Genomic DNA, 10,063 nt, shown 5'->3' with positions numbered 1-10,063 from the left:
ATCCCTGATCATTAGCCATTTGCAATTCTTGTGTGTATACTGGTGGAAGACTGAAAAAATCTCGCTCTTTAGTTGGCTGCAGCTTGCCACTATGGCAACTCAATTGGCTAAAAAGTGCATCAGGTATGCACATTAATACAGGGTTTTTTCTGTTCGTCTAAAATATATTGCCATGTATTGATTTATGAATCATGTAATGAAAATACTACATCTTATTGTACTTGAACTTAAAAAAGGATCCTTTTTTTAAATTGGTGATGGGCTACTAGCTTGATTCATTTTTTTTCTCAAATCGTATCATCCCCTAACTGATACATACATATATATAAACTTCTTTTGAATATTACCACTGTCACTGACTGTTGCATTGTCATTGGGCCTCTCAGAATATAGGGCCTCTATTCAGTAAGGTACAGTAACATGTGGCTACATATGTAAGTTGTTCCATTTTAAGTCCATGCTTGCTTATATGCTTTGAAGCTGGGCACTGCTCTAGTACATTGCTGACTTGGAGCTTATGATTTGCACTGCTCAAGTTTCTGAGGAATTACTTGTCTGCAACTGTGCTGTGTTGTCTCCTCACCTGAAAAATCTTGTCATGCCATGGAGCATTAATGATGTAGGATCCCAGTTCCATAAATGTGATAATGTGAAAGGTACTGGTACCTTCAACAGTTCTATTCTTTTGCAACATGATGTGGATTGATTCATTTGTCATTTTATTACAGTATTATGTAAATGCATAGGAAATATATTAATTAATACACTAATCGTCTCTTCCTCTTTTTAAATTTCATTTGGATTGGACTACACAACAAATAGTGGTTTCTGTGGTGTTTGCTAAAAGTACTATTATTATTATTATTATTATTATTATTATTATTATTATCATCATCATCTAACCACTGACCTCTATTTGCAAGTTTTGTTGTAAAGTGTAGTTTTGGGAACTTAGATTGGGGCTTAGCATTCGTTTATTGTAAAAAAGGTACTTATTAACACTTAAAACAGATTCTATGGTCTTGGGCTCACCAGCAGAAACAGTGAAGCAGCTCATTGCTGTAATGTTAATCTTTTAACCTTTTCTACATGGGGGAATTTACTACAAAAAAAGCCAGGAGCAGTTTTGGTTCCACATTAATTTCTAAGTGGAGGCTCACACTGCACACTGCTTCACACAAAGGTACTTTAAGGGTACATCTGTAGATGGTGCAAGGCAGCTCTTTGCAGAGCTACTTGACTATGTCTTCCTGTGCTAATTCCAGAACCAGAAGCACAATACCTGCTTTAGTGTAGTGCTTTTAATCAGCCAAGCTGAGAAGCAAAAATGCTTGCCTGAGTCAGTGCTTTACTGTGGCTATACTGGTTGCAGTTCCAAAATTAGTATGGGCAGTGCTGTTGTGGGTATTGTCATGCACTGCAGTCTTAGCCATGTACTGCAGTCTGCGTGGTCCAAGAATGCTGATGTCTACCTCGGGCTGTTTCTGGGTGGCACTGCATTGTGTCATGTGGATGTAACACTGTTATGGCATTTGCAAGGATGGTCAGTATGTAGTATTTTGAGCACTCTGAATTTATATCATAGTGTACCTTTTGTTTCCCAGGTTGACAAGCCCACAGTCAGCGATTACAAGGGATTTTGAACTGTTAAATCTGTTATTTTTTTTTTAATTTTTGTAAACCATATGTACAACACCATTACTAAATGTCTCTTTCATTTCATAATAAAAAAATACAAATTTAAAATGGTCTTATATTAAGAATACCAGACTATCTTGACACTTTGGAACATAGTTGTATATGGAATGTTTCTTTTTTCCTCCTCCTTTATTAATTCACAAAGCGGTTAATGTCTTCTAAAATGGCAGTTCTGAGTGCCACTTTAACCTTCAGTGCATAAAAAGTGGTTTGATTTTGTTTGCATCTTTACTATTGTAAGAAACCTGTTGTTGTTACACAGTTTTCTAACATCTGAGGATTCTTAATATTTGAACAAACAATACTCCACAATTAGTACTTTAATTGCAATACAAAGATGAATATTGTGTCTGTCTGTTTTGGATCTAATTTCAGCAGATGGACTTCTTGGCCAGGGACAGCCTTACACATAAACTGGTTTAAGTGATCAGAAACTGATTTAAACCTGTAACAGAACATATGTTCAGTGCATATAAGCTAGTTTCAAAATGGCTGAAACTGGTTTGAGATAAACCTGGTTGAATGTAGTATGAGACTTAACTGATTTGGCTGAAACCAGTTTATGCCTTGTCTGTCCTAGATCCCTTGCTGGTTGAGTTAAATCAGAGACCCTTAGAGACCCTTAGCATCCCTGCATGTTCTCTGGGCTGGGCACGGCTCTGCTGCAGCCCAGCCAAGCTGGCCATGCCCCTCAGCTTCCCAGCCCAAGCAAGGGCAGGCAGGGGTGAAGGTCTGCCCAGAGAGGGTTTTGATTCCCCATTCCCTGTGCCACCAGCAGGGACCAGAGCCGGGTCTGCCTGGCATTCCCCCCTCAGTCCCTGCCCAGAATAGGCCCCCAGGTATCCCCTCTGCCGGAGAGCAGAGGAAGGAGGAATAGCCCTCTCTGCATGGCTGTGCCTCCTCCCTGCCGCTGCAGCGGGAAGTGGCAGGGCCCTTATTGGGGGCAGCAGTCTGTCATACTTCAGGGGAGCACGAGCCCCTTTCTGCTGAGGGACCGTGCTTTGGGGCTGGCAGAGGTGTGGGCGGCTGCTCTCAGCAGCGCCAGGGTCCCGAGTGGGCCAGTGGCTGAATGAGGCCCCTCTAGCCAGGAGGGAGCTGGCCCTGAGCACAGAGTAGCAGTGGCTACAGCCCGGCCCAACAAACCCCACTGCCATGCAAGCAGTGTCTCCCTGCTTGGAGCAAGCCCCTCCCATCCAAAGGGGGCTTATTCAATCACTGGTCACTTGCATGGCAGCAGGGTTTGCCCAGCTGGACTGTAGCCGCTGCTGCTCCATGCTTGGGGCCCACTTCCTCCCGGCTGGCAGGGGCTGACTCAGCTACTGGCCCACTCGGGACCCTGGCGCTGCTGCGCGCAACCGACCACGCTTCTGTGGCCCTAGCATAGAGCAAACCTTGCTCTGGTGCCAGTGGCCAAGAGGGGGCTTGACCCAAGCACAGAACAGCAGCCGGGGCCCAACAGTGACCAGCCTGTCATGGCTTCTTGGAGCACAGCCCCACAGCACAGCCCTTCACTGGCAAGGGGCTCATGCTCCCATGCATTATGCCAGTGCAGCAGTAGGGAGGAGGCATGGGCAGGCACGGATGGGTTTATTTCTCCAGCAGAGGGGACAGCCAGGGCCTATTCTGGGCAGGCGGTGATGGGGGAGTGCTGCACAGATCTGGCTCTGGTCTGTGCTGGTGACATAGGGTGGGGGGAATTAAACCCCTCTCTGGCCAGTTCAGCCTGGGTTGGCCATGGTACCTCACCCCACCCGGCTTTCCTGCATATAAGGGCTGCTCTAGAGCCCCCCCGGCTCCTGGCCTGAGCAAGTGCAGGCATGTACCTGCATTACCTCAGGGCAGAGAGCATGTTTGTCCTGTTACGAACCGGTTCAGCCTAGTCAGGTTAGACTAACCTGCGAAGGCTGAATCAGTTCAGGTTTGGCTTTCTGAATGTCTGTCCCTAGCCCTTGTGCTAAGCACCGTTTTGGTGGTCCGTTGAAAGATGGAGGTATAAACATCTTAAAGTAACCTGGAGTGATTTGAATGAAGCTTATGGTTTTTGGCCTTAGGACTCCAAAATATTATTCTGAAACAGCAAACTTTAAGTTATTAAAAACTCCTAGGTAGCATATAAAATGGACTAATACACTAACCACGCAAGGAAGAAAATGAAAGGCTTTTCCTACAGTTTAAAAAATCAGTAGTTTTATGGACTGATTTAAATTGCTCCCATGAGCACAATATGTTTTGGTTGGTCTGTGAGGTATTTAAACTAGATGTGTATTCATTAAAATATCCAAATGATAAAGTTAACCTGAAGAGAGTTTTGACAACTTGAGGCTTCTTGAGGCAGGAGCAACGGAGCAAGTCGCAGGGGGACAGGCATAGGCACAGTGGGGGCAAGAAACAGGCAGCGGGGCAAGGGGCAGGTATCTGGTCTCTTGCCTCCCTGCTGCTGCTGCTTTCCCTGCCACAGTGGTACGTGTGACAAATTTAGGAAAACTGTTTAACAGCTTATAAACATGGAAAATTCTAATAAATTTATAGTTTTCCATGTATAGCGACTAATTATTGAGGAGACATCTTAAATTCAAAGTCATCTTGGATTCCGGTATATACAGTATATACAATATTCTTGCCATGAAGGTTCAGGCTGGGAAGTAGCCAGAGTGCTGATAGTCTTCTTTTGCCTTTGCACAACTTTTCTGCTTTCCCAGACAGACAGACAAATTCTTCCACAATTTAGTGAGACAGTGAGCTTATGATATAGTTAGCTGAATCACAAAAACCATGGGTTAAGACTCCAGAATCCTCGTATAGTCCTGTTGACAGAGTGACTGTTCGTACTTGGATTAAGTTACCCTGATGTTCAGACTTAAGGATTGGTCACATAGGCTAGTTGCAATTTAAAATGCACTTTCTCTGAACTCTGCAGTCCTTAATAAACATGACTTAAGATTTCTTGATACTACTGCACTCTCACTGTTATGCCTACTTTTCACGTATAGCCAGTTTTGTTTGCTGTGGGTAATAATCGCATTTGATTACGTATTTTAAGATTTGAGGGACAGCGGTAGTATCTGAAACATTTTTATTTCAAACTGATTTGCATCAAAATTTGTGGTCTCCTTTTAAAATTATTAGTTACTGTTTATTCTATTGTTACCCAAATTGTGGGGGGAAGCTTATCTGTGCTAAAATGTCCACAAAAAAACATTTCAATGGGAATTTGGAAAATAGGTTTTTATTGTCCTGATGCTCACTGCTGGTGCTTTTGGAAACTGACCACTGAGGAACTGTTTGGATGTTGGCAACTCCCTGTGCACAGAACCCAACACAAGCAGCTCAGTTTGGGAGAACCATTCTTTTGGGTAAAATTAGTTAAATTTGATGGGGATGGGAATTAATGAGAACTGCATTACCCCCAAAAACTCTGGCTGACACAAAGCACGTCCAGATAGTTTAAAAACTTTAATAGAAATGAGTCTACTGCAGCGAAGGCACAAGGGTGCCATGTGATCTTTTTAAGGTTGTTATGCAATATTAGCACTGTTAGGTGTTCAACCTACACATGATTCAAAGATAAACCCAGAGATTTCAAATAGGAATCTATAATGTCAAAACCATTCTTTTCTATTGTGGTCTTTTTGAGTTATTTGCAGCAAAAGGATTGCTCTATTATTTTCCATAGTTGAGAAACAAGTGAAAGGTAAGAACTGGCATTTTCCAAGGGGTGTCTTGAGTCCAAAAGGTTGAGAACCACTAGTCCTCGGTATTCTCAATATATGTAATAATAAGCCACTAGTGCTGGGATCTTAATATAAGTCACAGAGCTGATCTAAAAGGTTTATCTGTTGCATTTTAATTCTTGAGAACTTTTCACGCATGTGGGAAAGAGGAAAAAATGCAGGTGCTGCTGATCCTTGATAAGTCTTTTCTTGTCTCTCATCTGGATTCTTGTCGTTTGTGTTGAATACTCATATTTAATCAAATATATATTTATTGATTATTATGGTCCTTCCTCTTCCAAAATATCAGGATTATGGTCTCTGATTTGCACCAATACATTTATTAATGTAAAATTGGTTGGCAAATACTTATGTGTCTCTATGAACAGCAATTCTAATATAATAAAGGGCTTAGTCCATCTGTCTGTCTGTCCATAACACTCTTGGACAGGGATAGGCAAAATATGGCCCGCAGGCCACACCTGGCCTGCGAGGCCAATCTATCCGGCCCGCAGGACCCCTAAAAAAATTTGGAAAATTAATATTTCTCTGTCCTTGGTTCCTGTCAAAAATGACAAGAACCAAGGGCAGTAGGACCCAGGGGAAGGCCAGTGGGCTACCACAAAAGCAGGCCCCACCCCCCAGCCGGAAGCCCCAGCCCTGGGCTTCTGGCCTGGGAGCATGTGACTGCCCTGGTACAGGAAGCTTGGTAAGTGGGGGGGGAACCCCGGGCAAGGAAGGAGCATGGGAGGGGGAAATGGCCCCTCCCCCACTCCATACCCTGTGCTGCAGCTGCTTGCAGCCTGTGTGGGGCTGCTTGTGCCCACTATGGACAGCCCCGCATGGGCTGCAAGTGCCTGCAGCGTGGGGCACCGGGCGTGGGGTTGAGAGGGCCTGTTTCCAGCCCCCCGCTCTCAGCTTTTCCCTGGGTTCCTTCCCTGCGCAGAGGAAAGCAGCCCCTCGCCTGCCACATGCCTGGCTGCGAGCTCCACATGGGCTGCAAGTGCCTGCAGCGTGGGGCACCGGCCATGGGGCAGGCAAGGGGCCACTTTTCCCCACGCTCAGCACCAGCTTTTTCCCTGCTGGCGAGCAGGGGGTCAGGGCTGTATACTGGCCCCCACCTGTACCACGGGGTTGGGGGGCACTGGGTGTGAGTAGGCAGGGAGCCAGTAGGAGCACAGGGCCCGCACCTGTGTCCCAGGGCCAGTGCTGGTGAGGCCCAGAGTACGGTGGCAGGAGTGTGGGGTCCCAACTGGCAGAGGCTCTATGGAGCCAGGCCAGCTCCCCTCTCCCGGCTGGTGCAGCACAGCCCAGCTCCACAGACCCCTGCCAGCCTGTGACCCCCTCTGGGTCCCACTGGTGCTGGCCCTGGGACATTGGTCCCAAGACATTGGGACATTGGTCCCAAGATGGTGACCAGGGGAGGAGCACCTGTCAAGGGGTGGGGCTACCCATGTGGCCCTCAACAGGCTGCCAAAACTGGGTAAGCGGCCCTCCGCTCAAAATAATTGCCCGGCCCTGCTCTTGGAGCACTCTGGTTACTGAGACAACCAATCAGGTTGTTGGTTACTGAGACAAACATGCAATCAGAGTGCTCCATGAGCATTACGGGCAGGAGGTGGCAGTGGCAAAGTGCTGCCATGATGGCAAGGACGAAGCAGGGGAGTGAGGCCAGCACTGCTGGCCCTACCCCCCGGCCCTGCTGCTTGGAGGTGGTGCCAGTGTAGGTTGCTGGCAGAGCGGCATGGAGTGGATGGTGGGGCAAGCTTCCCCCCATCCCCTGCTCCTGGGAAGTGGTACAGGGAAGGAGGGGTTAGGGTTAGCAAGCTTCCCACCCACTCTGTCCACCCCCCCCCCGGTTATTCTTGATGAGCAATTCACTAGTTTGAATATAATTTAGATTTGATTAGTTTAAATTCTAAACTAATTTCTTATGTTATCTGAGGGAAAATAAGCAAGGTATTATGGGACTGTAAGTGTGTGGGATGTTTTGAAAGTTGAGTATTCCACAAAAGTTTTGAACATGTGAATTTTGCATGTATTCACAGGATTTTAGGAAAGTAGGCCTGGAAGGGACCTCTAATCCAGCTCCCTGCTCAAAGCAGACTCACCCCTGATTAAACCATCCCAGCCAAGTCTACCCTGCTCTTGAAAGTTTCCAAACATGGAGATTTCACAGCTTCTCTAGGTAGCCTGTTCCAATGCCTGACTACTCTCAGTCAGAATATTCCTCCTAAGCTAAGTACAGGCAGTTAAAAAGCCCAAGGCTGAATTGATTCAGTCTTTGCAGGTTAGTTTAAACTGCAGAGATTAAACTGGATAGACATTCACTTTTAATTCAGGAAATGCAGCCACATGCCTACAGTGGCTCAGGCCAGAACCTGGGGGGTGCTAGAGAATGACTCTCTGACATGTAGACAGCATAGGCTGTGCGTTCACTTCCTCTTCCTGCTGTCCCTGGGATTTGCAGTCCAGAATCACAGTAGTAGGACTTTGTAGGGTTATTCATCACTTCTTTCTGCTTCCAGGTGCCTCTGGGATTTGTGGTCCACTATTGCAGCCAACAGTAAGTTTTTAGCAGGGCAGGGTAGGGCAGGGCTGGGCAGCTCTGTACTTGGGAGGCGGGGGGGGGGAGTTTAACCCTCCACATCACTGGTCCCAGACTCCATCCTCTCCCCCCTGCCTCCCAGCCCTTCTCTGCTGAAACAGACATCACTGCCCAGCCTAGGGGTGGGAAGCAGCTGGGATCCTGGGGGGACTGTGATTTAACTTGAACCAGGAAGGAGTCTGGTACAAAAGGTTCATAAATGATAAGCTTCTTCCCCCAAGGACAGAGCTGCCCTGCAAAATCAGTTAAGTCTGATACTACATTCAACCAGGTTTATCTTAAACCAGTTTCAGCCATTTTGAAACTGGTTTATGTGCCCTAAACTTCTGTTCTGTTACAGGTTTAAACCAATTTCTGATTACTTAAACTGGTTTATGTGTAACTTCTGTCCCTAGCCCAGATCTCCAGCCTAAATGTCCTCTGCTGCATCTTGAGGCTGATGTGCCTAGTCCTGTCCCCTACAACCACAAAGAAAAACCCAAATCTATCCTTTCTGTAATCAACCCTTCAGGTATTTGAAGACTATTATCAAATCCCCTCTCAGTCTTCTCTTCTTCAGACTAAATAACCTTAGTTCTTTCAACTTTCCTCATAAATCTTGTCTCCTAAGCTGCTGATCGTCTTTGTTGCCCTGAACTAACTCTTTTCAAACTGTCCACATCCTTCTTGAACTGGGACCAAAACTGGACACAGTATTCTAGGTGAGGCCCCATCAACACTGAACGGAGTGGAAGAATCACTTCCCTTGATTTGCAAATGAAATCAACACTCCTGTTAATACAATCCAGGATGCTGTTGGCTTTTTTTGCAACAAGAGAACACTTTTAGCTCATATTCAGCTTATTGTCCACTGTAACTCCCAGGTGTTTCTCTGCAATACTGCAGTCAAGCCAGTCATTCCCCAGTATGTATTTGTGCATGCAGTTATTCTGTCCCAAGTGTGGGACTCATTGCACTGATTGTGGACCATTTCTCCTGTCTAGCCTGGTCATTCTGGATCCTAGCCCTACCCTCTGGAGCATCCACAATTCCACCCAACTTGGTGCCATCCACAAATTTGCTAAGTGAGTACTTGATCCCATCATTCAAATCATTAATGATTTTACTAGTTTCAAGATAACCTTCCCCCTCTCCCTTTTTTAACCTCAGTATGGAATAAAATTCTTCAGTGGAGGAAGGAGAATACATTAAATTCATTTGGTTCTGGGATGCAAATACATCCCTGGAGTATAAATACACTAAATGGTTTTTTTTGGTAGAGTATAGGAAATGCCGTAGAACTTTTCCTCCTTTAGGTTGATGGGTAGTGAACATTCAACTCAAATACTGAAAACATAAAAGCAGATAAGATTATTAAAAGTGTCTTTTCAAGCAAAGTGACATAAATAGAACAAAAATATTTTAAATTACTTAGTAGTCTTATAAATTAAGAAACCTAAAACACAATCTAGGGTAATATTTTCATTTGCATCCTTGACTGTCTGTACCAGAATCTTTGGTCTGCTGTGAATAACTCAGGCACTTCAAGTGGTCTTGCTTTTTTTTGTATAGGCCCCACAACAAATACATCATTTCAGAAAATTAAATTGAATATGACGATGCAGCATTCTTGATTCAAACACCATGTGTGTTAAATGTTTCACAGCAATATATCAATAAAACATTGTGTTCAACTGATACCTATATATATATAGTGGCCTTTCATTTCAGTCATGGAAAAGCGTGGATTGTGTTCAACTTATACCTATATATATGTAGTGGCCTTTCATTTCAGTCATGGAAAAGCATGGATTTTGGAGTTTTTAATCAGAGAATTTGCAATTTTTTAAAATTTTAAGACATTCTTCTTCAGGTGATTCCTGCACCTGCGTTATCTAATTGTGATACTACATGATGGCAAACTAATGTGCATTATCTAGTTTTATTAGAAATTATTCCTTTTTCTTCCTCCATTGTATTATTATTACTTTCTTCATTCTAGATATTTGTATAAAACAAACATCCCCATATTTGATAAAGGATCATGGGAGAACTCTGATGTGGAAAG

Source organism: Crocodylus porosus, unplaced genomic scaffold (genome assembly GCF_001723895.1).
Source record: "Crocodylus porosus isolate Cpor-Errol unplaced genomic scaffold, CroPor_comp1, whole genome shotgun sequence".
NCBI lineage: Eukaryota > Metazoa > Chordata > Crocodylia > Crocodylidae > Crocodylus > Crocodylus porosus.
The sequence above is the reverse complement of the archived record's forward strand: the minus strand, read 5'-3'. Positions refer to the sequence as shown.